Source organism: Miniopterus schreibersii (assembly GCF_964146895.1).
Source record: "Miniopterus schreibersii genome assembly, chromosome: 1".
Lineage (NCBI taxonomy): Eukaryota > Metazoa > Chordata > Mammalia > Chiroptera > Miniopteridae > Miniopterus > Miniopterus schreibersii.
This window is the reverse complement of record NC_138101.1, coordinates 154,023,753-154,051,643: the sequence shown is the minus strand read 5'-3', so window position 1 is coordinate 154,051,643 and position 27,891 is coordinate 154,023,753. Positions and strand designations below refer to the sequence as shown.

The 27,891-nt window shown below is 38.0% G+C and overlaps 1 protein-coding gene and 1 pseudogene across 5 annotated transcripts in view; one reads left to right on the top strand and one right to left on the bottom strand.

Moving 5' to 3' along the window:
* Nucleotides 1-27,891, top strand: part of PRTG (protogenin) — a 123,242-nt gene that overhangs the window by 69,461 nt on the left and 25,890 nt on the right. The gene's annotated exons all lie outside the window — the stretch shown is intronic.
* LOC308564501 (RNA transcription, translation and transport factor protein pseudogene) lies at nt 44-27,891 on the bottom strand (annotated as a pseudogene). Its single transcript has 3 exons — nt 27,701-27,891; nt 1,036-1,165; nt 44-591 (listed from the first exon to the last, which is right to left on the bottom strand). The product of its transcript is annotated as an RNA transcription, translation and transport factor protein pseudogene (transcript).

Sequence of the window (27,891 nt, the reverse complement as noted above, 5' to 3'; positions counted from 1 at the left end):
CCCAACTGTACTAAGTAGGTGAGAGGCTGAAATCCTAAAACGTTCACCTTCCAACTTTCCCCAGTCTGTGGTCTGTCTTTGGATCGGCAACAGTTGCCTGAACAGCTACTATGGCTTCATTAATTTTTGTTTGTGGCTCTCTAAGCTCTTCTATATGCAGCAATCGCAGAATTTGAGCAGTTCATTAAGAACTTCATCTCCTGCGTCAAAACCAAGAATATGCTTGTCTAAAGCAACAGGCAATCCCTCTTTTGTTTGGTTTGCGTTATCAACTGCATCATCCTGTGTCATGGCTCCTGGACCAAAATGCAAATTGCCTTAAGCATTACCAGGTAGTCATCACTACGCTGATTCTGAAGAAGGCTCTCCAGAGCCATCACACCAGCCTTAAATTTAGGATTATTTACATGCAAGTTGATCAATGGCTCTGCTTTTTTTAGCTGCGTTGTCAGCAGTTTTTGTATTAGGTACTGAGTCCTTGTATTTTTCAGCTTCATCTCCATATTTAAGTCTAACAGCTAAACCAGGAAGCCAGCCAGTTGCTTCTTGTTGATCTTGAATCTGGAAAGGACAGTTAACATTTGTGAGGTACTTTGCAGTTGAAAAGCCAGCAGGGTTGTGGTAGTGGAGGGCCGGTCAGCTTGCATCGGATCATGGTCCTGGCATCTTGCTCTGGTCCCCCAGGCTTTGGCCAAGAGAGGAGAGGTGAGGACAATAGCTCCACATTTCCTGGCTGTGGAATTAGACTGAGTGGTTGGACTCATTGCAGCACAGGGTAACAGAGGACTCGGTCCCAGCTGTAGGACTTTCTTGTTGGACACTAGGTTCCACACCCCAGGAGCTGCCTAGTCACAGCCAGAATGGCTGACTAGCAGGGATGCAGTTGTGTGGATTTCAAGCATCGGACAGCTGTTCACTGTGCCAGTGTTAGGATGCCTTTTTAATCTTGAGAGCCCGAGGGCCTAGTCGTGCTTTTCTAGAAAGTCACTGTTGGGGCTTAGCCAAGCTTATAGCAAGCAAGTAGGTTTTACTCACTAAGCAGGCAAGTGTTAAAAGCTCTCTCCTTTCCTTCTTACTTTTGGCTATTGGGAGGGCAGCATGTTCTGTTAACTGGACAACTGACCATCTGTGACCAGTTTTAGCGAGAGCATCTGGCGATGGCTGCCTGTTTAACAGAGAGTGATGTGTCTAGAGGGCAGTAGGTTAAGGGAAACCTATCTGTATCTTGCATGGTGAGTACTTGCTTTTACTGAGCTTTTGCACATTAAAGATACTCTAACTGGAACTAGATTTACTAAGTGGGCTTGGAAATGAAATTTGAATGCTTCTGTTTGCTGATTTCATGTCAATTTGAGTAGTAAACTGATGTCTCAAAGTTTCATTTTCATATTAATCTTAGCCCTTTCTGATGCTCTAATACACATTCTTTTGTTTCTACTTCTGGTAATTAAGTTTTCAGTAAAACTGTATGTTATTGGAACACATTTTTCTGGTTAATATATACAGTACTTTGTTTCTGAAAGAGAGGAATAAATTTATATTTTTCAATTTATTCAACAAGCATTTTTTATTTTTCCAAGTAAGGCATTGTAGTACTAGATAGAAAGATATAACAGATATGACCTCTGCTTAAAACAAGAAAGATTATACCAAAAGATAATTAAGTTGACTGTCTTGTGCACTTTTCTCCAAAATTTCTGATTAATAAAATTTAATTGCACTTAATAATGAAAGTTATTTTAGAACATTTTACTCTAAACCCTCAAGTCTTTGTTCCCTGAGATGTAGAATGTTTTGTTTTTAAAGTAGCTAAAAGGATCCTTGTGTCTTTATTAGTATAATATAAATATTGGCAGAGCAATGGAAGTATTTTGATATTGCTAGTTTGTTCTAGTTTAATGATTTAAAAATACACAGTTTGATTTTAATTAGAAGTGTTTTACTTTCGGGCGAGCTGGGTAAAAAGCATTAGGCTTGTGATTTAATGTTTATGTGACTTTAAAAAAAAAATTGTGGTGTGAGGTTTTCTTCAAGATTTTGCATCTTTGTAGGGAGTATTTTCACTTAGTTTTCCCCCCACCCTTGGCACTTTCAGTATTTAGCCCAGTTTTAAGTACAATGTTAAAATGTTTGTTGTTATCATAAAAAACTGAGAGCAAAATTAACAACTCACTTGTGTTCCCTGATAATAGACTGATTGAAGTACTTTGCTCCTCTTTTTCTTTATTTCAGAAATTGGCTTCAAATTCTAGTTAGTTTCTAATTTCAAAGGGATTATTTTCATGACTCTTGGAAACTGTTCTTAATTGTTCAGTCTTTACATAATAGAGTGAAAAGGGAGAGATTATTTAGATGGTACTGTTGTTAGTTTAGCATTTAGGACACTGATATTAGATAATCTTTAGCTTCTATTTTGCTAAAGACTGTGCTATTAAATTTCACAGCAAGCATGGTTAGTGAGCATGAGATTTAGCACCAGTTATAAAGATCCAAAATATTTGAAAGCATTAGTAATGTTTGTAGCTAACTTGCATACCTTTAAAACTCACAGATTCCCCTTCCCTTTTTTTTTTTTGACAAATCCAAAGTTTTAACTTCCAGTTACTCCTGGGGAGCAGAGTCAAAAGAAACAACCTCTGGTTAATAATGTAACTTTAGAGTCCCTTTGCCAGTTTGTATGGAAGCATGATAAAATTAAGTCTGATTCATGGGTGTTATCTTTTACCATAATAGAATAGGATTTGGTGATATGGTTACATATCTCAGGAAAGAAAATCAAGAACTGCCGATGATGCCCTGGCCCGTGTTGCTCAATTGGTTGTGCATCATCCCATGTACCAAAAGGTTGCTGGTTCGATTCCCAATTGGGCACGTACCCAGGTTTCGGGCTCGAGCCCCAGTAAGGGGGCATGTTTCATTTTCACATGGATGTTTCTCTCTCTTTCCCTCTCCCTTCCTCTCGCTCTAAAAATCAAATAAGAAAATCTAGCCCAGCCGGGCGTGGCTCAGTGGTTGAGCATCCACCTAGGATCCAGGAGATTGGGGTTTGATTCCCAGTCAGGGGACATGCCCGGGTTGTGGGCTGCAGCCGATCAATGACTCTGTCATCATTGATGAAGCAGCATTGGTTTCTGTGAGGTCATTTTGCATTTATCTGTTAACAGATCATTTTTAGGATTGGTGTAAAATTCCATTAACATTATTGCTGTTATGTATCACAGGCAAGATCTTTAGGGACATACCTTACGTTTTTTGCCTGTCTTCAGTTCTTTTCGTGCTCCACCACAGTTAATTTCTAGTTTTAGTAGAAATAGTTCCTTTGAACAGTCAGTGTCTGATTGCACTCTTTTATTATTTTCCTTTCAAAGGGTTACAAAATAAATTCATTTAACTGAAGTTAGTGGACTTCTTAGAGGAATGATTTTGGAAACAACTTACTGTGTAGGCGTAAAACTGACTAAGTGTGAGTACAAATTATAACAAAGGGGACATTTTTTAAAAGTATTATATTTTACTTCTCTATGAAATATCTTTTCAGTTACCCCCTTTTAATGTTGTATTTAATCTATTATCAAACCAAAACATGTTGAAACTTACTGGCACAGTCTTTAGGGAATACTCAATAATTTTTTCTTAAGTTATCAAGAGGACAATTAAAAAAAAATATTTCATTCTTGATAGTATCTGAAAATGCCACATATGATTGCTATTCAACTCAAATTTTAGAACTGCAGTACTTGAAAAACTAAAAAACAGATACCTCAAAAATAATGGAGCATTCATTTCTAAAATAATCCTCTTACTAAAAAAATGCTATTCCATTAAGACAATGAAAAAGAAAAGATTTTCATTTGGCGGTTTGCAACCACCTCTATTTAAAGACAGAATGTTTGCAGATTGGTGAAACTGTAAGAACTGTACAAAAGTAAGAGTGCATCATCTAGTCAGCTTTCCTTACATTCTTTTTCTTGAATGAAAGGTTATCTGCTATTATAAACTATTTTTGGTATTCTCTGGGTGAACTTAGAGTTTCCATTTGGAAAAATCTTACCTAGCTTATAAATCTCCTCTTCTGGGAATCCTCTTCCCACCCCAAATGGTGTCAGTTGTTCCCATGGTACGTCATTTGCAATGCTCTATTACAGGAGGCACGTGGCACTGACAATTAAAAAAATATATATCAGTTAAATAATTTTTATGTCTGCTGCCTAGGTTTGATTTCAAGCTCCACAACTTGTTAACAGATTAAATCCTGGTGGTTTGCCTAATCTTTTAGACAGGGATAATAATAATAATAATAATAATAATAATAGCTCCTTCAGAATGTTCGGAAGATTAAATGAAATCACGAATGTAAAGGTTAGCACAGTGCCTGGCAGATTGCATTGTAAGTCCTCAACAACTGTTATAGCTGTTTGTTTTTTTAAAAATTATTCTCCTCTCATGGTGGAGCCTAGAAATCTGTATTTAAAAAAAAAAACCGTCCATGTTATTTACCATGATCACTAGATTTTGAAACCAGTGCTTCTTGAGCTGTAATATGTGAATGAATTACCCAGGGATCTTGTTAAAATGCAGATTTTAATTCAGCAGGTCAGGGTGGGTCCTGACACTTTTTGCATTTCTGCCCACATTGAGAATCAAGGGTCTCTAGAGTAAGGGTAAGCAAACTTTTTCTATAATGGACCAGATAGTAAGTATTTCAGGCTTTGTGGGTGATACGAAGTGAATGTTTATGCCCCTAAATTCATATGTTGCCTGAAAGGTTATCTGCCATAACCCTTAATGTGACTGTACATAGAGAGCCTTTGAGGTGACAAATGTTAAATGAGATCCTAAGGGTAGGACCCTAATCCACTGTGGGGGGGAAGTGGAGGGAGAGACATCAGAGCTCTTTCTCCACAGAGTGAGAAGAAGGCTGGCTGTAAGCCAGGAAGAGAGCGCTCACCAGAAACTGAACCCTGTCAGACTTGATCTTGGTCTTCCCAGTTCTAGAACCTGTGAGAAATTAATTTCTGTTGTTGAAGCCACCCAGTCGGTGGTATTTTGTTTTGGCAGCCCAACTGCGCTAATGGAGTGGGCCATGTGGCCTCTCCCACAGGTATTCAGCTCTGCCACTGTAGCACAAAAGCAGCCAAAGAAAATACATAAATGCATGGGTATTGCTTAAGTTCCAATACAACTTTACTCATGGACATGGGAATTTGAGTTTCGTTTAATTTTGATGTGTCACAAAATATCATTATTTAAAAAAAATTTTCCTGACACTCTGGCCTGGTGGCTTAGTTGGTTGGAGCATCATCTTGTACGCCAAAAGGTTGCGGGTTTGATTCCTGGTCAGGAGGGTACAGGAGGCAACTGATTGATACTTCTCTCTTATATCAATGTTTTTCTCTCTCTTTTTCTCTCTCTTTTCCTCTCTCTCTTCCTCTCTTTCTTCCTCTCTTTCTTCCTCTCTCCCTCCAGTCTCTCTCTAAAATCAATTACAAACAAACATATCTTTGGGTGAAGATTAAAAAAAATTGTTTTTCCTATTTAAAAATACAAAACCCACCAGTTTGATCTGTTTCTGTGAGTCTGTTATGTATTGTTTGTTGGTTTTGTTTTGCTTTGTTTTTATATTCTGCATATAAGTGTAACCATACAGTATTTGTCATTCTCTGTCTGACTTGTTTTACTTAGCATAATACTCTGTAGGTACATCCATGTTGTTGCAAATGGCAAGATTTCATTCTTTTTTATTGCTGAGTACTATTTCAGTGTGTGTGTGTGTGTGTGTGTGTGTAGATATACACACATACAGGGTGGGACAAAAGTAGGTTTACAGTTGTAACTGCACAAAACACGGTTTATTCTTGTATTATTATTTATTACTGTATTATTTTCTATACAAACAATCGTAAACCTACTTTTGCCCCACCCTGCATATATGTGTATTTACATATATACATATGGAGTATATGCATATATATGTCTATACATATTCTTTTTCCACAAAAAAAGAGTCATAGAAACAGGTGAAACTGATTGTTGCCACGGGAGGAGAGTGGGGGGATGGGAGAAAAGGTAAAGGGAACATAGTCAATAATCTTGTGATAAATTTGCATGGTGACAGATGATTACTATACTTAGTGTGGTTATCACATTGTAAGGTATATAAATATCACGTTACTATATTGTACACATGAAACATAATATATGCCAACTATACTTAAATTATATACATATACATACACGCACACACACACACACACACACACACACACACACACCAGTTTTAGCTGGCAGGCTGACCCAAAGGCAGTGGGCCATATTACTTTAGTTTGCCAATTATAGGTGTAGACTCTATAGTTCTTCTTTTTTTTTAATCCTTACCCTGGAATATGTTTTTACTGATTTTTAGAGGGGTGGGGAGAGGGGGTGGGAAACAACAATGACATTACAACCAACTGGGCCAGAGCTAGACTCTGTAGTTCTTGCTCTTCAAAGTGTGGTCCTAGGGTCAGCAGCATAATCTGGAAGTTTATTAAAATGCTAAATTTCAAGCTTCCCTTCCCCTCCCCAGAACTACTGAATCAGGATCTCCCTTTTACCAGGATTCCTAGATGATTAATACTCACATTAAAGTTTTGGAAGCACTGGTCTACATCACCTCATAATATTTTTCCTAAATAGCCAATGTTAATTCTTTATAAGTTAATAACTTTTAGCTTTAGTTTGCTCTTCATGTTGGAAATCTTTCAGAGATTTGTTTTTGTTGTCTTTTAGGTTCCTGTGTTGCTGACTTTCTTATCAGGCCAGCTGTAGTTTTTAATTGTTGTTACCACTGAGCTTCTCTTTAGTTCTACTTTTACCGTACATTTTATTGTTTATCTTGTTTCTAGTCATACTTCTCAGCTTTCACATGATTGGGGAGAGGGAGGGGGTAGAAGAAGGCCTTTCCTGCATATCATCATTCATTCAGTGTATTTCTTCCCCAAGCATGCAGGAACTACATGAATCACTGGCTCTCCTGTATAATCTTCTAGTTTGGGCCCTTTGTCTCCGTATTTTGTTTGCCACTGAGTGCTCATTCACAAATTGACTCTTTCATGCTCAGATATTTATCAAGCTTACTAAGTTGTAGTTCCTAAAACAGGACACAGCCATATTCAATGTAGACATGGTCATAGCATTTGGGGAACTTAGAGTCTAGCAGAAGACCAGTAATTAATTAAGCAATTAAAATAAGGTGTGATGAACTCTTGGCTAGTGGACATCAGATACTGGTGTAGCACTTGGCAAGAGCTTCTGACTGATTCCAGGGCTGGAACGGGGATGGCTTCTCGGAAGAGGTAACACTTATTATGAGCTCTAAAGGAAGAATAGGATTAGCCAAGCAGAGTGCCCGGGGCAGATACAGGGATGGGGTCTAATCAAGTAAAATACTGTATCATAAAATACATGTTAAAATGGAATAAAAATATAAAAATACACTGTAGGTGCAAGGTGAATAGACCCCTTGCAAGTAGCTTCATAGAGTCAGGGTAAATCTACCTCTACAGAGAGGGAGTGGCAGAACCCAGGAAATACTCAGGGAATGGTGAAGTTTGTGCGGGATGGTGAGGAGGTGAGTGGCACCATGAGCTGGAAGAACTGAAGTTATGGTGTGTTACTGTGACCACAGAGTGAGGCCACAGAGTCCCACAAGAGGCCAGGTTATAATCACCTAGTAAGTCATGTGAGGAAATTTGGTCCTTATACTAAGGGCAGTGTGAAGCCATTAAATTATTTTAAGCAAGCAAGTGACCTGATTAAATTTTTGTTTCAATGTATAGAATATAATGTAGAGAAGTAAGATGTGAAGAGGCTCTGAACTGTTTCCTCCCTGAAAAGAGGTGGTTTTGTTCCTTGGTCAGTGTAGCTCAGTTGGTTTAGTGTTGTCACCTGTTTGCTTCCCGGTCAGGGCATATACCCAGGTTGTGGGTTCGATTCCTGGTTGGGGTGTGTACAGGAGGCAACCGATCAATGTTTCTCTCTCCATCTCCCTTCCTCTCTCTCTGAAATCAATAAAAACATTTTTTTTTTAAAGGGGAGGTTTTGTGAACTTTCTTTTTCATTTACTTTATGGTTCAGAGATGTTATAAAAGTCTGTACTCCAAATTTGCTATAGTCCTACTGTATATGGCAGTTCCCATGTACACAAATAATAAAGATTCCTTCAGAAAACAGCCTTTTCTGTTATTTTAAATGAGTTTATACTCAACTTTTTGGGACTCTAATAATTGTATAAAATAATATCCACCAAATCAGCAACTTTCACTCTTTAAAAATCATTTACAGGCCCTGGCCAGGTAACTCCGTTGGTTAGAGCATTGTCCTGATACACCAAGGTTGCAGGTTTCATCCCCAATCAGGGCACATATAAGAATCAACCAATGAATGCATAAATAAGTGGAACAACAAATTGAACAACAAATTTGTGTGTGTGTGTGTGTGTGTGTGTGTTCCTTTCTGCTGGCCCTTCTCTCTCTCAAAAAAAGAATCAGTAAATTAAAAAATATATATTTACAAAGGATTAAAGAATATTGATCCCATATCTGAAAAGCAACAACAACTCACCTACTATTTTATAAGGGGAAGGTATTTGTACCTTTGGTTTATGCCTGTCTTTAACCAGTTCTGTAAGAATATTCACGTTTTAATTTATCTTTCCCTTTCTTGAGTTAGCTCTCAGGAAGCATCCAGTTACAAATCTATGAGAAAACCTTACTTTTGATTTGATATATCTCATTTTAGGAAACTGTGGTACTGCCAAATTAAATTTTGTGTTTTTAAATTAACAAGGAAATAAAAGGAAACAAAGCTGTGGATTCCACAAACCCTTAACATAATCTGTTCTTTGCATACACAATGTGAAGCCAGGAGCATTTAGGCAGTCACTCAAAAGGGAAATATTTTTGAGCCCATTCAGCTGCTACCATTAAGCTTTACGATGGGCTCTTAGAGCTACAATACTGTTTACAAAGCCCTCTGTAGCACTGTGTGAATACAGTGAGTACAGTGTTTTATGCAACTCAATAGGTCTCAGATAAAAAGGCTCCTATGCTTTCTTGGTTGTTCTCTTGGGCCTCTACTAGATGGCGTATGACACAGAAGCTCTTTTGCCTTGTAAATCAGAAGACAAACTGTATTTAGAATGTATTGATAATGGGCTGTAGTCACCATTAAATTAATATAAATTAATTACCAGTAAGTTAATCACAAAATTGAAACCATCCTTCACAACATGCAGTTTTGACTTCTGTGATTTCTTCTCTTAACTCCTCATGAAGACATTACCTAAAAGATAATGTCCATTAAAAGCAAAATTTCTAATTTTAGGGTTGATACAACTTTTCTCAGAACTTTATATGTATATATGTAAAGCCACTTGGTTTAATAACATTAGATTGCTATCTATACCAATTTAATAGTCATATCTTGTTTCATAAAATTTTAACATTAAAGTTTATCCCACCCTAATTGTGAACTTTGACTTAAGCTTATTTCCCATTTTTAAAATGTAAAAGTTAGTGTATATTGATTAAATGCGCAGACTCTGTACCAGCCTCTGTATTGGGCACAAGGAATATGAACATAAGATGGCATGCTTACCTCCAAAGTATTTAAGCTCAGCATGGAGGACCTGTCAGCATTCAGAGACAAAACTGAGGTATAATCAGAGTATTTGGGGAGCACAGAGGATAAATGACTAATTTATTGCATGATAGGGAATAGTTTGCCTATTTTAGAGAATGGAGGAGAATCATCCCAATCATAGGAGCTTAAAATGTACAGAAGCAAAAAGATTAAAGAGGTAACCTTATTGGTTTCCTGTGGCTAAAACATGCGTTGCATGGGTAAGAGATGTAGGGACTGAAACCCTAGGCTTAAATAGAGCCCACGTGTACCCTAATAAATGATTTGGTCTTTTTCCTATAATATAAGCAATGCGGAGCCATCAAAAGTCTCCAAAACTAAAAGTGGCTTATTTTAGAAGAATTACTATCGGCGATATCATAGAGGATAGGCTTAGAGAAGGCAGTGAGTATGGGCCAGGGAGGGGGCTTCTGAAGGCAGGAAATCAATCAGATGGTTGTACTCTAAGATGCTGAGGGTATAAACTACGACGGTAATACACTGGAGAGAAGGCAGATGTGAAACTATTTTAGGCTTTGAATAAGTAGGACTTGACTGATTACATATGGGTCTGATAGGAGGCCTTCAGATACAAGAATTATATCTCAGGGGAATCCATGAAAAGACGCTTAACATCATTAGCCATTAGGGAAATGCAAATTAAAAAATTGAAACTACAATAAGGTACCATTACATACATACCTATTAGAATGACTAAAATTTTTTAAGTGCCCAAAACGCCGATAACAAGTGCTAACATGGATACAGAATGCCTGGAACTCTTACGCATTATTATAGGAATGCAAAATGGTACACCCCTCTGGAAAACAGTTCTTTCTTACCAAGTTGAACTTGCCTGAACCATGTGACCCAGCAATCCCATCCTAGATGTTCACTGTGTTCAACCTGGCCAGGCGTGGCTCAGCAGTTGAGCATCGACCTAGGACCCAGGAAATCGCGGTTCGATTCCCGGTCAGGGCGCATGCCCTGGTTGCGGGCTCGATGCCCAGGCAGGGGTGTGCAGGAGGCAGCCGATCAACGACTCTCTCATCATTGATGTTTCTCTTTCTCCCTCTCCCTTCCTCTCTCTGAAATCAATATATATTCAAAAAACAAAAAAAACACCTATGTTCACACAAAATCCTGTATACAATATACAGCTCTATTCATAATCCCCCAAAACTAGCAACAACAAATGTCCTTCAGTGGGCGAATGGATAAATAAACTGCAGTGTATCCGTACAATAGAAACACTTCTTACCAGTAAAAAGCAATGAACTATACTGCTACATGCAACAACTTGTTGATGAACATCAGTGGCATTAGGCTGAGTGAAAGAGGCCAGTCTCAGAAGGTTATAGTCTGTATGGTTTCATTTATATATATGACATTCTCGAAAAGTCAAAACTATGGGGATGGAGACCAGATCAGTGCTTGTCATGGGTTAGGTGGGGGCAGGTTTTAACTACAAAGGGGCAGCATGGGCAGTTTTTTGATGTGATGGACTGGTTCTGTATCTTGATTGTGGTGGTGGTTACACAAATTTGTGCATCTTTTAAATAGAACTGTACACCAAAAAAGTATCTAAGTTTAAAAATTAAAATAGGAGACTGAGGGTTTTGAGATCAGATGGCCAGAGTTTGAATCTTAGCCCTCTACCCACCTCCATGAACCTCCGTGGTAAATGTCTAGGATGTTGAGGATTAAATGCATTGGTGCATATGGAACCCTCAGCACGGTGCATTGGCACATAAGAAGTGCTGAATAGCTGTTAGCTGTTTGTAAATATGAGTAGGTAGAGGAAGAAGTTGGAATGACCCTCAGGAGCTCTGGGTGGGTGGTACTTTCATTGGAGTAGGGCTTTCAGAAGTAAGACCAGGTTGGGAGAAGAGGGAGATACTGAGTTCAGCATTGATTGTGTGGGTTGAAGAGGTTGGTATCCTGGTGGGGAAGCCTATAGCAGCTTAATATATAGGCTTAGCTTTCATAAGATCTGAGACAGTGAATCACTGAAGGAAGGCAGAGGAGCTGAGAATTAAGACAGCACTCTGAATGCCATGCTGCTCCAAGGGACCCTGGCATCTTCCTGGCTTAGCTACCTCGAAGGAAAGTGAACTGACAAAGACTTGAGCAAAAGAAACTACTGTCAGCATAATTGTACAACAAAGGACATTAGGTCATTTTCAGGAAAGTGGGCATATCCAACAAATCTCATTGAAATTTCTGTGAAACTTGGAACGTTATCATTTTTTAGTTGTAACTTTCAGGACAGCCTTTTTTTTTTTTCTTTCAAAATCATCTTTATAGACCTCAGGAAACTAAAATTCTTTCCATATAGATAAGGTCATATTTATATTCTTAATTTGGTGCAATTCTAAAAATTTATCTTTTTTTTTTACTTGCTACAAAAAAATAGAGGAATTTTAAATAAGAAAGGAGCAGAGGGAATCAGGCAAATCATTGCTGCTCTATTATGGGAGAAATAAAGTTGGCAGATTCCAAACTGAATCTTGTAGCAAAGCACAGGAGATATTTTACACTCTCCAATGTTTGAAAAGCTTTTTGTAACTTTTTTATAATCCAGTTGACTGTAATAGCAGTACTATTATAATTTGCATTTCTGCCTCTTAAATTGAGAAGATTGCAAAAAGCATTAAAATAAATGACAGTATCCCCTAAAAGAATAACCTTTTACTCTTATGCTGTAATTGTACTGTATCAGAATTGTATTAATGGCATCCTATGGGATGCCACTTTAAAAAGATCATTTTGGAGACAGAGAAAGAAGGCAGCAATAAGAGCCTGCAATTTTCTTAAACATTTTTTCACTACCTTTAAAAAAAAAAAAGGTTCAACTTTCCATATCAAACCCCCAAAAATAATTGGGAAAAGAATTTTGATGGGTTTTCCTGGACTTTTATATTCTTAGTCTTGAATAGTCATCACCTTTGAAACGCTCTGAAACATGGAAAGCTCTCAGAAAAACATCTGTCTTGTTATTAAATTAGGTATAATTTGTGGACAAAAATGATACAAAGCTACTCCCCCTCCCCCCGCCCGTTTTTTCAAGATAAAGCAGACTTGTTTTTTCCAAGAATGAAATTGATGCATTTGCCTAAATGGTCATCACTTTTGTGGGTTTGAAGTTGTTTTACTGCTTTAGCAGCTGTGTGGCAAGTTTTCTAGCAGACAATGGTGGTGGGGAGGGGGTCAGCTGCATCTGGTTTCCTTTGTAGAATGCCTGAGAAGTTGATATTCAGTGGTTTTCTTGAGAAAGCATTTCATGTGTAGAAGAGGAACTTTTTAGTACCGAAATTAGCTTGCTGTGATTCATATGCATACGTTTTGTTTTCTTGCTTAAAAAGAAAACAGAAGAAAGAAAGGAGTAAAAAAACCCCTAAAACCACATAGCACAGATAACCCTTTGACCTCTGGCTCTGGGGAAGATTTACAGTACTTGTGGAGCCTCACTTCACATGCCGGACTGAAAAGAACCCTAAATAAAGTAAGGCCCCTGTGGAGATGGAGAAAATAAGCAGGAGAAGGAAGTTCCATTATTTCAAGCGGCTGTATTTTTTTACTAGTCTATAAAGTGAAATACCAATTGTGATATGTTTCTAGTTTTGTTTGTGTCACTTTAAGTCTGGGGTCTGATGTTAGTCAGTCAGGGATGCCCTGGGCAAATGATCCTCCTCTGTCTCCCTCTCTCAGCAAATATCCCTTCCAGTCGGCTCTCTCAAATTAAATTTCCATGTGAAATATCTTTTCTTTAGGGAAAGCAAAACAGCAGGAAACTTTAAAAAACACACAAACACCATGCACTATCAAAATATTGGTGAGAATAGGAATCACCAATTGTGTATCTCTTTATATGTTAAGTATGTAAATTTTATTCAGATATAGAATATAAAAGTTACATGAGAACAAAATTAGACCCATATTTGTCTCCAGATAAAGACATTTTAACTGGGTTCCAAATGACAATTCACATTAAGACATTTGAAGAAGCTTTAATAATTTACTATTTAATGATGTTCACGTCTGTGTAATATTTAAGTAATAGCTTTATATTGAATCTTTATGTAAATCTCTCCTAAAATATCTCAGTATTTTCTTCAGCAGCTTGTATTTATATTTTGAAGTTTATTTATTAAATTGATTTCACTCTTTTATTTTCTGCTTCCTTTCTACATGAGCTGATAAAACCTCATTGAAATGGTAATAAATAAAAGCAGTGTTTCCTAGTATCAGGAAGGTGCTCATAGTTATTGATTAGCTCTTGGTTGTTCAATAGGCCAGAACTTTCTAATGGTATTTTTATGAATGAAGGGAAAACTTCAGTAAATGTTTGATTTCCCTATTTTTAAGAATCTGTAAGGATGGTAAAATGCTTGACATGATTTGTAAACAACAGTTTTTCTTAGAGAAGGGAAAACTTTTTTGTAGGAAATTCAGTCAATACTGTTCATTAATCACAGTGCATGTCAACTCTCAGAACACTCTGGAAGTTTCTGGTGAATGTAAAGAATCTTTAGATGTGTGAGGTCCTTAAAGATCTAAGTAGGCTAAAGAAGAGGACTTTTTTTTTTTAAATGCCACATTAGCACATGAAAGAAACTTCAAGGAGGACAGGAAAAAAACATTTGCTGTATTGCACTAATTATACTTGTGGGTTTTGCTTTGTTTTTTTGTTTTAAGCTTGTTCTTGAAAAACTTAGTTAATGCAAATGAAATTTTAAGCTTTGTCCTAATTACTCTATGGGGTTGAAGGAGCTGCACAACAGGCCATTGCCAGAGGAAAATTATTTTTTATCTTAGCCTTTAAAAATGTTTTTGTATGTTTGTTTTATAATGTACATAATAAGAGAGTCACACAGGTATATGTTATAAGTGAATAAAGTTATATGTGTTATGAGTATGCAAGCTAGAAAAGCATTTATTAATAGAGAATGAAATAAAACAATTTGGAGACCACTATTCCAAAATAATCAGGTCTAAGTAACTACCGCAGTTAAGAAGCTTTACAATCTAGAAAAGGAAATGGACATTAATCAAATCACCCCATAAATTATAATTACATACTTTAGTAAGTGCTGTGATGGAAAATCATAAGGAGTATAAGGCCACGTTATAGGGAACACTTTATAATAGTTAGAGAGTGGGGGTTCAGCATAGGATTCTCTGAGAAACTGATGTTGAATTAGCCAGCGTAGCTGACTCCATAGGCACTTATCTTGGTTTGTCATGGAATCCAGAGCAGTTGCTTCAGCTGAAGGTTAAAATGGCATCAGCTTTCTCAGCCTCCCAGGATGTTAACAATAACTTATGAAAACTGTGCAGACAGTTGGCAGCACATTTGCATGATTATACATCTTCCCTGGTAGATAGTGTAACTACATCGAGCTAGAGTCATTATTTCAAATTTATATATCTCTTGTTTCCTTCTTAGAAAGATTTGGACTAACTCAATACAGAAACCCAAAATTCAACAAAATAAAAAACAAGTCGGTGGTATAAGGCCCAGTATAGCTAAGGGCTTGGGATTTAAGGAAACTCATACTAACAGAGTATAAATTGATATACAACTTTTCTAGGGATGATTGAGCAACACCAAAAAGGGGAGGTGTCAGGGAAGTTGTAATATTCATACTCTTTTACGTAGAAATTCCATTAATAGACACTGATCATAAGAAAGTAATAATGGACATGCATAAACATTTAACCTCAAGGATGTTCAGTGTAGTTGTACAGGGTCATTTATAACTGTGAAAAGCTGGAGAAAACCTAAAAATTCAGCTACAGAGGTTTAATAAAATAAACTTTGGTAATCCATACAGTTTGAATAAATGTGGACATTGAAAGGAATGTTTTAGAAGAATTGTTAAATGACATGAATAGTTGTTTGCAGTATGTTAAGTGAAAAAAGGTTATGCCCCAGCCTGGAGGCTTGGAGTGTTGTCCCATACACCAAAAACGTTGTGAGGTTCAATTCCCTGTCAGGGCACATACCTAGGTTGGGGTTTTGATCCCCAATTGGGGCTCAATTTGATCCCCAATTGGAGGCGGATCTATGCTTCCCTCTACATGGGTATTTTTCACTTTCTCTCTCCCTCTTTCTCTCTCCCTTCCTTTCTCTCTAAAATCAATAAACATATCCTTGGGTGAGAATTTTTTAAAAAAACACACCAGGTTATAAAGTACAAAAAAAATAGAGTATGTGTGCATACAGGTAAGGAAGGGAATGAAAAAACATACAACCTAATATTCATAGTGCTTATATCTGGGTGTAGGTATTAAGGGTATTTTATTTTACTTGTCTAAGTTTTATAAATTTTCTATAATAAACATTTTATCAGAATGAGAAAACAATGTATTTTTTTTTTAATGTGTTTTTATTGATTTCAGAGAGAGGAAGGGAGAGGGGGAGAGAGAGAGAGAGAAATATCAGTGATGAGAGAGAGTCATTGATCGGCTGCCTCCTGCATGCCCCCTACTGGGGATTGAGCCCGAAACCTGGGCATGTGCCCTGACTAGGAGTCGAACTGTGCTCTCCTGGTTCATAGGTCAATGCTCAACCACTGAGCCATGCTGGCTGGGCAGTAAAGTATTTTTTAATTGTATATGCTTAAATGAAGAAATTGGAGCAAAGATAAAGATTGGAAAGTTGGTGAAACTAGGATTATGGCTGCTTTGTTGTATAAGGTTCTGTCCGATTGCTAGAAATGCCTATAAATTTAGCTATGTACCTCCTTGTAGCCAAAGGAAACCATAAACACTGTTAGCGATGGGGCACAGGACAGTTTCATTATTAGAAGATTGTAATATGATAATTAAATTCCCAAAATACAGTACCTCCAGAAAAACTCTGTATGCTCAAATTGTTGGAGATTCTCTGTGAATCTGTGCATTGAAAATCATACTAACTTATGCTTGACAATGACAAGATAATAAGGAAAGAAGATTCCTGTGGTTTCTAGGATCATTCGACAAGTTATGGGGTTTTAGATAACCTAGAAATATTAGTGGAGGAAGCAATTAAAATAATTTTTTTGAACTTTCACCTTTCTCCATCTGGACGGCCAGGCCAAGTATGATGATTTTTAGTGTGTTTCCTTTTCTTGAATACCCCTCCCACTCTCTTCATAAAATGACCTTTGTTTCAGAAAAGAAGTCATGGCAGATGGGCCTTAATTCTGACCCTATAAAACTATAAAAACTACATTTAAACCTCTGAAAACTTCAAGAAGTGAAGAGGCTTTCTTTTAAAGGCTCATTTTTCTGTGTACATTTCCATCCTGAGAAATTACAGTGGTTGTTTTTATCATATTACTTCTCTGTCCCCTCTTACTCCAGTTGCAGACCTTATGGCTCTGATTCTTGGTATATTTTATTCCCATGCTGTGTACATTTTATAAACTGGCATTCCAGGGTGACTCATTGAGAATTAAAAAAGAAAAGAAATTTGTGTTTGCATTATTTATAGTAAACATCTCTTATATTTTCAGAAATCTTACAAAATGCCTAAAAAGTGTTAGTGCTTTTCTTCTTATTGTCCTGTGTCGGACAATAGTTCAGTACAAAGATACATAGATAGGGCTGATACAGGGTGGGGCAAAAGTAGGTTAACAGTTGTTTATATGGAAAATAATACAATAATTAATAAATAATAATACAAGAATAAACTCTGATAAATAGATGCACAGAGACAGAGCTAAAACTGGCCACTAAGAAAATTAGACTATTTTGCCCTGGCCAGTGTGGCTTAGCATAGAGTGTCGGCCGGAGCACCAGAGGGTCTCAGGCTCGATTCTTGGTCAAAGGCATGTACCTGGGTTGCAGGTTCAGTCCCCAGACCTGGTGGGGGAGCATGTAGGAAGCAAGTAGTTGGTGTGTCTCTCGCACATCGATACTGCTTTCTCTCTCTCCCTCCCCCTTCTTCCTCCCCTCCCTCCCTCCCTCACACCCACTCTCTAAAAATCAATGGAAAAAGTATCCTCTACCGAGGATTAACAACAACAAAAGTAGCCTATTAAGGAAAGCTATTAAAACTATAATATTCCACCCAGCCTGTGTGGCTCAGTGGTTGAATGTCGACCCATGAACCAGGAGGTCAGGGTTCAATTCCTGGTCAGGGCACATGCCCAGTAGGGGGTGTGTAGGAGGCAGCCGATCAGTGATTCTCTCTCGTTATTGATATTTATATCTTTCTCTCTCCCTTCCTCTCTCTGAAATCAGTTTAAAAAACTACCTGTAATATTCCTCTTCAATAAGCAATCTAACAAATTCACACGTATGGAAGACATGGATTTTAAATTTTGTTTCCTTTAATAAAAAACCCTGTATTAAAGTCATAATCTAACCTATGTAGTACTCTTGACCAAAATTATTTAATCTGAATCTAATCAGGGAATGGTCACATAAATCCAGATGGTGAGATAGCCTACAAAACATCTGGACCGGATTCTTTAACGATGTCATTGTCAGTGAAAGTGGGAGAAGGACAGGGAACAATTGCAGATGGAGGAACAGGATATTCGGTGTGTGACCCTGTTGTTGGACTAGGGCGTGGTGGTGGGGAACAGCTATAAAGGACATTATTGGGACAATTTGGGAAATTTAAAAATGGACTGTAAGGTAAAATTGTGTCGTTGTTAAATGTATTGGAAATAATAATGGTATAGAGGATCGTGTCCAAGTATTTAGATGTGAAATGTTGTGATGATTCATCAACAAACAATGTCTGTGTGTGTATGTACACTCGTACACACACTAATACGAGAACAAGAAAGAAAGCAAATACATCAGAATGTTTTAAATTTTTAATCAGTACCTTCAAATTAGGAAGTTTTACAGTGATTATGCACATGATTAAAACAACAGCACTTTTAAAATAACAGTGAGTATAAGAAACCTTAGATCTTCCGTTGAATATTTTATCAGAAAATCTTTTGGTTTCACTCCATATGCTCAAATTGTTTGAGATTCTCTATCATATGTGTTGAAAACCATTTTAAGACATTTTGAATACTTTCCAGTACCACAAAGATTTTCGATGTCTTTCAATACCTGAAAGATTTAAGGTTTATATAGAATTTGAATAGGTTATTTATACCCAATTAATACTGGCAATGACTTGTACCTGCTCATATCAAAGAACTCCTAGAATTCTCTTATCTGCTAACATTAAAATTGATTTCAGAGTGATACACTTAGCAAAGTTTCAATAAATTGTTGTAACATAGTGCTTCTTGTGAGTTCTAAAAGAGGCATAAATAAATACCCCAATCATGGTTTATCGCTATGATTGATGAGGCTGGTATTTCATCAGCTTGCATTTCCCACTTGAGAAGAAATTTAAGATTAGTTTCAGGCTGTCTACCTGCATCTTTCCCATCTTGTAAGCATGCTTTTAACTGCTGAGGGTTGAGATTTGGAGGAATGGTTATCAAACCACAGATGTTTTTGCAATGAAACTGTGCACCTCCGACCAAGTCACTGTGGTTCAGGAGATGATAGATGGTATTTTCAAAAGGGTCAAAATGGCATGGCAAGCCCATGACAGTGAAATGGAGAAATGTTAGTCCTGGAAGGAAATTTATTTCATGGCTTCAGGGGAAGTTTGGTTGTCATGAATAGGCGCTCTCTGTCAGTCTATAAAAATATTGTTTGTAAGGCAATGATGTATGTCAGACAGTGTATGTGTGTTGGCAGACAGAGCAGCTACTTAAACAAATGCTGAGCTGAGTACAGTAGCCTAAGTCAAGAGTTTTGGATGCTTTTAGGGTAAGGATTGCTCTTGATAAAAATGTGAACATAATCAAAGGAATTTATTTCATTTTCTTAAGTCAACTTCATTTGTAAATTTTATAGCCTCTTCGTTGCCCTAGGAGACTGCACTGTCCTCCATTCTAACACTTTTTTTTATTATATTATAAATTCTTATAATCAGCAATTGCTTCATTTAATTCAGTTTTAAATCATTCAGGAACATACATGTGAACCAAACTCAGTACTGTTCACATAAAGACGTCATACATTTTGGGACCATTAAGGCCGCTGCTCTTTTGGGGTCTTCCTTTCTTTCCCTCACCTCCAGGGAGATACCAGCCCTCCGTCTAATTCCGTTACCCCATGGTGCTGGGGGAGAGACTCAGCAGCAGTGTTCGCTCGTCTTCCACGTGGGCCCAGGAGGTGCCTTTCTTCCATAGGCATTCACAGAGGGACAGGAGCGTCATAAGAAAGGAACATTGAAGATCAAAAACTTTGTGGGAGCCTCCAGTATCGCTTTCAGATTTGTTTTCCAGTGTTTGGAATTAAATCAGATTTCATTTATGTCAGTGTTCAAGTGGAAGTCTTCAGCCCCAAGTATTTTTTGTATCCAGATAACCTCAAGTAATGCATTTGTCAGAAATGAAAAATAGTTTTTAAAAGAAGCCTTGAAAGCCTGACAGATGTATAAAAATGAAATCACATGGTCAAAAGAGAAAGAACATGATCAAAATATTAGTGAACATGATATAATTAGGAAAGCTTTATGCTTCTGGATTTTACAAAACAATACACTTTGGGGGGAAGAGCGGGTGTTAAAATAGAGATTATTGATGGACATATTTATTTTGGTAGGCAACTGACTCTCAGATGTTACATACAAAGAACTTTCTTCTAAATTGTTCTAAAAGTAGGAGAGGGGATGTTTTTGCTGGGAGTGAGAGGTGTTGTTTGTCTTAAGGCCCTTCAGAGGGGCAGAACAAAAGGGACTGAGTCATTTCAGGTTTAGACAAATAACTCTACCAACAGCTTTCAGAGAGAGCTATTCTACAGAACACAGAGAAAATTGGGAGGGGGGGATTGCCCACTCCATCTGCCATTCTGTATATTTTACACTTAAATATTCTATATTGTCACAGAACAGATTTATAACATTTTGGCCTAGTGATCATTTAAAAAAAATTCCTTAACATTTATAATGCAAACAGTAAAAAGTGTTTATGATACGCCGTCCCTTATAGAAATTCAGTTTCTAGACAAAAGGAGAATAAATTTTTAATCTAAGTTTAAGTAAAATTTACATTCTATCAACTAAAAACCTCTGTTTTTAAATCAGCATATTCACATAAGGCATTATTTTAACCATCATGAATTAACTTTTTTCATTCTAACATTAGTCTGATGATACAAGACAAAGAATCCTCTTTTAGAAAAGACCTGCTCCCCTCAGTACTGTTTTGAGGGGAGAAACACTGCAGGTCTTACAACAGTTGGACAACTTGAAGGTGAATCACATTGTGTAAGTGTGATTTGTGTTTTCATTACTGTGCTTGCACATAGCATTTTAAATCAGAGTGCTTCACTATGCTTGCCTTTCCCACCCATCCCCCTTAGCATTTTTCCTGCTTCTCTGCCGCTGGACCAGACTTGGGCTGGCCCCAGATTCTGTGTCAGAGGCCATGACCCAGGTGTCACAGCAGCCCTCACTGCTGGCCTCTCCTCTGAATAATTATAGGGGGGTATTGTGTTCGAGGGACAGGCTTGGGGGCAGTGCAGTCACCCTGGCTAGCCCAGACCAAGGAGCTCTTCAGTTGGACTGCAGGGGAACAATGGGCCAGAAAAGGCTCACACAAAACCTTGTGGCACAAAAGATTTTATTAAAAATGGACATTTGGCCAGACACTAGGTAGCATCATTCAGAATTGCACCTTCCTCACTTATTCTGAGCATTTCCTACTTCAGCCTTTTCAGACTTCACATATGCTGACCTTATATCAGCAAGTTTTCAGATTGCCTCTTACCTTTGCATGTATGTTATCATTTATTTGACTATTTTTAATGCTTTGAAACTTACGTTAATTGTGACACTGTATTGCTAATATAAGCAAGGCTTTCTATAGCAGTATTTTAAGGAAGTGATTCAAAGTCATATATAATTATTTTTAAAGTGATGCTTTGTATTAAGACTTTTTATTAAGCCACCCCAGCATGTTCCACGTCTGTAAATTAAACAAGTGGCGGGGACTATCCTAAAGTAGACGTGATTGCTTTATCTTCCATTGGTCCTGGAGGATTGTGTTTCCTACAACCTGAGAAGTTTCTGTAGAAGGATGGACAAGTCTTTACCAGATTCAAATTTTAGAAATGATGTCAAAGATGGACTGACTCCTGTAGGGTAAAGTTTTCTCATGGTCCTGACCTCAGGTTTTCTCAACTTTACCTGCCCCTGACCTGTCCACTGTGGCAGGACCGCCAACAAGGCCTCCGGAGCCTCACCAACAAGCAGTGGCTGGAAGAGACAAAAGCCTGGTTTTCATGATTCCAATATTATCTCTCATTGTTGGTCCACAGCGAAATACTTTTGTAAAAAGTTGTTTTCTATTATGTGCTTTCCAGGAAACCAAGCTTCTGGATATGTTTTACAGCAAAGAATTCATAAAATTTGAATTGTTGTCCATTAGTTTTACTGTCCGAGTTCATTTCCAATCAGAGAACATTTGGTCTTCATAGTGTTTGGGAGAAAGTGTGTGTGTGTGTGGGGTGCTTCCTACTAAGTGAGCCTATTAGTTTTACCTTTCATAGCTTGAGGTGTAAGGGCAGAACAGTGGTCAGAATCCAATAGGATTGGAATTCTTAGATGTTTCTCCTTAAAGTAAAATTAACTTATTCCTGAATGTTTACCTCTTTGATCATTCTAACTTTGTGTTTGATTACCTTCAATGTACATTAATATCACCCACTTACTCAGGGTCTGCAACCTGGCCTCTTTCAGACATAACCTAAAATCTGGTAGTGGGCCAAACGGGTTTAAGTCACAAAGCCACTCAGCAGGAGAGGATGCCATTCTTTGGAATATATTCTCTTAACTTAACACATGTTCTAACATGTTTTTCTATTTGGCATTTCAAACATTAATGATTATATGGCCCTGGCTTTATAAAATGGCCTAGAAGCATAGAATTGGAGCTGAAGGCAAGAAAAATAAGTTTAAAAAAACAACTATTCTATGTTGTGGAAGATAGAATAATTGATGCTCATAAGGATGGTTTTGAAGCAACAAGAAATTTTCAGTTATTTCCAGCATTCTAAAGAATCAGGAAAGTTTAAAATATATTTTGGATGTTTTATAGCGTGAGGCAAAAGTAGTTTTACAGTTGTTCATATGGAAAATAATACAATAATTAATTAATAATACAAGAATAAACTGTTACACATACTCAAAACTGTAAACCTACTTTTGCTCCACCCTGTATATAGAAAAATCGTTAATTCTTAAAGGAAGCTAGTTTACTTATACAGAAGTGTCCTTATCTATAAAATAAAAATAACAATTCTTATTTTATAGGGTTGTAGTAAGGATTATTTAGGATAATACATATAAAGTACATGACTAGCTCTTGGCATATAAAAGATAATACATTTTCCCCAACTACTTTATTAACAAAGAAATTAATATTTATTGTAGAACACATAGAAATACAGGAAGCAAAATAATTTAAAAATTCTAGCAGATAGAGACCACTGTTCACATTTAGGTACATATCAGAAGATAATGTGTTTTCATTCCCTTTATAGCTCTTTCTCCAATAACCCAGAACCTCCTTGCTCCTCATGTTTTCTGCTACCCTTCTAATGAATTTACTCTGTTAAAGGACCTAGATACCAGATGTCATTCTTACTTTTGGTGACTTCTCTGCTGTATTGGACATTGTCAGCCAGTCTCCTTCTCTTGGCTTCCATGACATTTTACCTTCCCAGCTCTCCTCGTGACTCTTTAAGACCACTTCCCCTCCCACCCCCAGGTTTCTATCCCTGCTGACTTTTCTCTCCCTTGGCGCCCATCCTCTGTATGGATGACTGCGGAGTGTGGTTCCGCATCCTAACTGCTGGCTCCATTGCAGCATTTCTTATCACCCACTTACTGGTCAGCTCCCCTTGAATGTTTTCCTAGTGTCTCTGATTCAGCGTGTCTTTGGCTCTTCCAAGCATATTGTTGGTCGACTCAGGCTGGTAACTTGGGAGCCTTTTTCTTCTCATTAATCCCATCTCTCAACAGCTCCATTTAGTCAGCTCTCTTCTGTCTGTATGTAATAAAATCCACAATGCCTGTTCTGGCTCTCAAAGCTCTCCGAGATCTGCCCCCAGTCTAACTTTTCTATGTGACTCTCTCTCCTGTACCCTTTACTGAACTCCTCCCTGTTACTCATCCCTGATGCATGTGTTCCTGACCCCAGAGCCTTTACTTACGCTCTTTCCTTGGCCTCAGCCTCTTCTTTTCCATGCTCACCATAAGGTCAAATTCTGCTCAAATGCACTTCTTTGAAGCCCTACCCACCCCCCCAAACTAGTAGTAAGTATTCCTTCTTTTTAATTCCCTTGAACTTTTAGCAAATATCTTCCCATCTTGCATGGTACTTACTTGTACCTTTGTCTTCATTCCTCTAATACAATGGTACCTAAACAAATTTGAGAACAACTGAAATATTTCACCTTCCTAATTTTTAAAGATGAGGAAACTGGGTTCCAGGAGACTGCCCAATTTGCAGCCACACAGCTACTAAATTCAAGATTAAAATCCAAATCCCCTTATTCTCAAACCAGCCCCCTCCTCTACATTTATTTATTTAGCAACAAAAAGTTTCTACTACTTGCCAGACATTTTTCTAAGTACTTTACAAATACAAACTCATTTCGTTCCCATTTTATAGATGAGGAAACTCAATTCAAACCCAAGTAGTCTGGTTCCAGATCTATGCTCTAATCACTGCACCAGCCCATCCTTCTACGTGAGAGGGAGCCGGGATTAGGAATCGTAGGATGCTAAGAGTATTTTATATCACTGCTATTGATATTTATATCAGTATATTATTTTTATCAGTATGTTATCGATGATATTATTATTATACATGGGCACTCCTGTGATCAGTTTTTTGAATTGATTTATTTCCCCTTACCAACAGCCTCAAAAGGTAGATGCTGTTACCATCATCATACTTATTTTATAGGTAATTTTAACCAAGGTACAGAGAGAGAAAATAACTTCCCCAACTTACTCAGGAACCACCATGCTAGAATTGGAATCCAGGAAGTCTGGGTGGGACATCTCAGCCCTTAACTACTCTCCTAGACTTCCTCCTTGCTTCTTAGTAGCACTAACTCATTAGGAAATCAGAATTCTTACCTGTTGGTTGTAGCATCCTCTGTAGAGCACAGGGGGACAAAAACAATACCTACCTCACAGGGTTTTTAAAAGTTCATTTGACAAACACTGACCCAAGGGAGCCCTTCTCCCTTTTCACTGTTGTGCATTTCGTGAAGCCTTTCATTTGGTGAAACTTAAGCAATAGCTATAGTTCGTATTTTGTGCCTGCCTGTTTTGAATTGCTCATTTGTCAGGTTCAGCTGGTATGTGAAAGCTCCCACTTCACAGCTAAATGATGGGGTCATCACTCCCCTTAGAGGCACGCAGATGCCATCTAGTGATAGACAAGAGAAACACAGGTTATTCAAGTAAGACTGGAAGGTGTGGCGGGTTTTTTTGTTTTGTTTTGTGGTCTTTCAGGAATATGTTGCAATGAAAAGTGGGGATGTTAATACCAAAGTTTTTAGTAGGTTACTTAATATGTTAAAAATGCAGCAAATGCACTTTTATTGTTAAATCATATGCTTTTAGAGTGGAATTAGGCTCTTGATCAGTGCGTCTTTTAAAAAAAATGTGGCATTACAGGGAGTCTCCTTTTATCAATTTCTGTTTTTCTTGTTCTGAGTTGTAGTTATGGAGGGTAATAAAAACCTAATTGTTAAAACTGGACATACGTAACAGAGTGAACTAATTTGTTGTGTCCATCTGCTTGCTGTTTCTAATGCTAGTCCTCAAACTCTTCCATATTTCCCATTTATGAAACAATCTACTCTTCATTAGGGAAGAAATCTCATTATTTTCCAAAGCATTTATCATCAGGTTGTTTTCTCTGTTAGCAGATGAGGGATTATTAGATTAATATGGAGGATGTGGAGGAAGGTGGATTTGATGCTGAGAGGATTATACACCATGTGACATGATCGCCCAAACGGCAAGCATTCTTAGCAGCCGTAAACACAAAACAGCGCACTGTCATACACGCAAGTCAGACACACGCTTGAGAGCCCGTGCCTGCTCTGTGCATTAGCGAACATTAATGAGGACAGAGTAGTTAGAACTCAGCTTCAGTATGTGCTCATTGTTAATTTGCTGGTATTCTGGATTGTAGACCCTGCTTATGCGAACGAACATCTTTGATATTCTTTTGACTGCCCAAATTTAACTGCACCAATTTTTGGTAGTACTTTTTATGTTCTCCCAGGCAACTTTACTCACATAATAACACCAATAATATTGTGTGTGCACTAATTATAGGAAATGTACAAAGTACTTAATAGGCACGATTTCATTTAATACTTGGAAAATTCCTCTAAGGGATCGTATCTCTGTTTTCCAAAGGCAAATAAATTGAGGTTAAGAAAACGCAAGAAACTTGTTCAAGGTTATACGATTAGCAAGTAATGCAGAGACTTCATTTACCAATCTGTCTCCTTTGGGAGACTGAAATTAAAAGCAAAAGCTATGTCTTTCTAATCCTTGAGTCTTCTGTACAGTGCCTGATTTTTAGGAGGCACCGGGTAATTTTTTGATACCTGTGAACTCTTCCTTGACCAAAGCAGATGTCTGGTTCTGATTCCTCCTGATGTGAATCAAACTCGAGTTAGAAGAGCTAGTGGTGAGAGTGAGTCGAGAGGAAAGAAGTGACGCAAGTCCTGGAGCCAGTGGAGTGAAGATAACAGGGTAGAGCCATAGCAATGTTTCGAGAAGGAGAGTTTCATTTTTCGGCCAAAGGTTGACTGCCTGATAAAGACATTACTTTGGCCGGGGCCAGGATTTTGTTAACCTAACCTGACACTCCATAGTTTAATTTGAACTTTCTTTCTTGACCCTTCAGCTTTATATATTGCTAAGCCTTTAAGCAACTTTAACCATAAATCCAAACACTACCTATGTGAGCCATCAGCCCTGGCACCATTAAGAGTTAGCCCTATTGAGGAGTGATTTTTACACCCCTTGCGTTAAGTTTTGGAGAAATTGGGACCAACTTTCTCCGTGTCCCCTGGCTTGGTTTTGTGAAGGCCTGCTTTATTCTTTGTGGCTGCCGTTCCTGACTCTGCTGTTTTTCCCCCAAACCACAAAGCCCAACTCTGCTGAGTCTCTGTAACCAAGCACCACATATGTGGCGGGCGATGCTTAACTCAAGACGAGCTGTAACAGACCGTGGGAACTTGGTCCTCTGGTACTTCAGTGTCAATCCTGGGTCTCTTCTTTGTCCCTTATGCATCAGAGGGTCTTTGCAGGACTGCAGAGTTTTAGGATCTGTGCTACTTAAGCTGAGGCACATTATTTCTGCATTTAACTGTATTTAATATTTGGTCCTAAACTATTTTTTTCTACTCTGTATCTTTCATTTTGCTCCTTGTGTAGCCTCTCATCTGTTTTCTCTCTTAGTTAATGCCTCTTATTGCCTGATAATAATGCTCATCTCAACATTATTTGAGGGCTCTGGTCCCTGGGTCCCTTCTTAAATTTACAGACAGTACATGAAATCAAATTTCTAATAAATCGGTGAACAGGAATAAACCAGGTTGTTCCAGGGTCTCTGGATTAACAAACCAAAATAATATAGTGACTGTATTTTGAGATTGGAGTCATATCTTTTAAAACCTAAGAGGCACACATGGCAAATGCGTGTGACCCACTGCTCAGCTTCTCCCCCATCTTGGCACTTTTTATTTTTTTAAACAAGATTCTTTGTAGAGCATGAAGAGATCACATGTGAACAAATGTGAATGGATTTTCCCTCTCCTCTAAATTATTTTTCCCACATAGTATCATAGTATGGCCTATTTATTTTTTCTACTAAAATCATTTCCAAAATTACCCTGGTTCTTGTCTTACCTTTTGTGTGTGGATAGGAAGGAATCGAGTGCACCCCCATGTGCTTGATCTGCCTGCTCATTGGTTTACCTTTTTCTGACCTCACGTAAACTAGCAGGGGAAGCAGCCCAGCACCGGAGAGGCTTGTGCGGGCTACTTGGATGAGTTCCAGATGGCGCCAGAAGGCGCTCTCCTCCTCGCAGTGGGCTTGCTGGAGTCTGCCGAGTCCCCGGGGAAAGCCAGGTGCTCGGGGCCTGAAGGGAGCACCTCTGCGCTCTCAT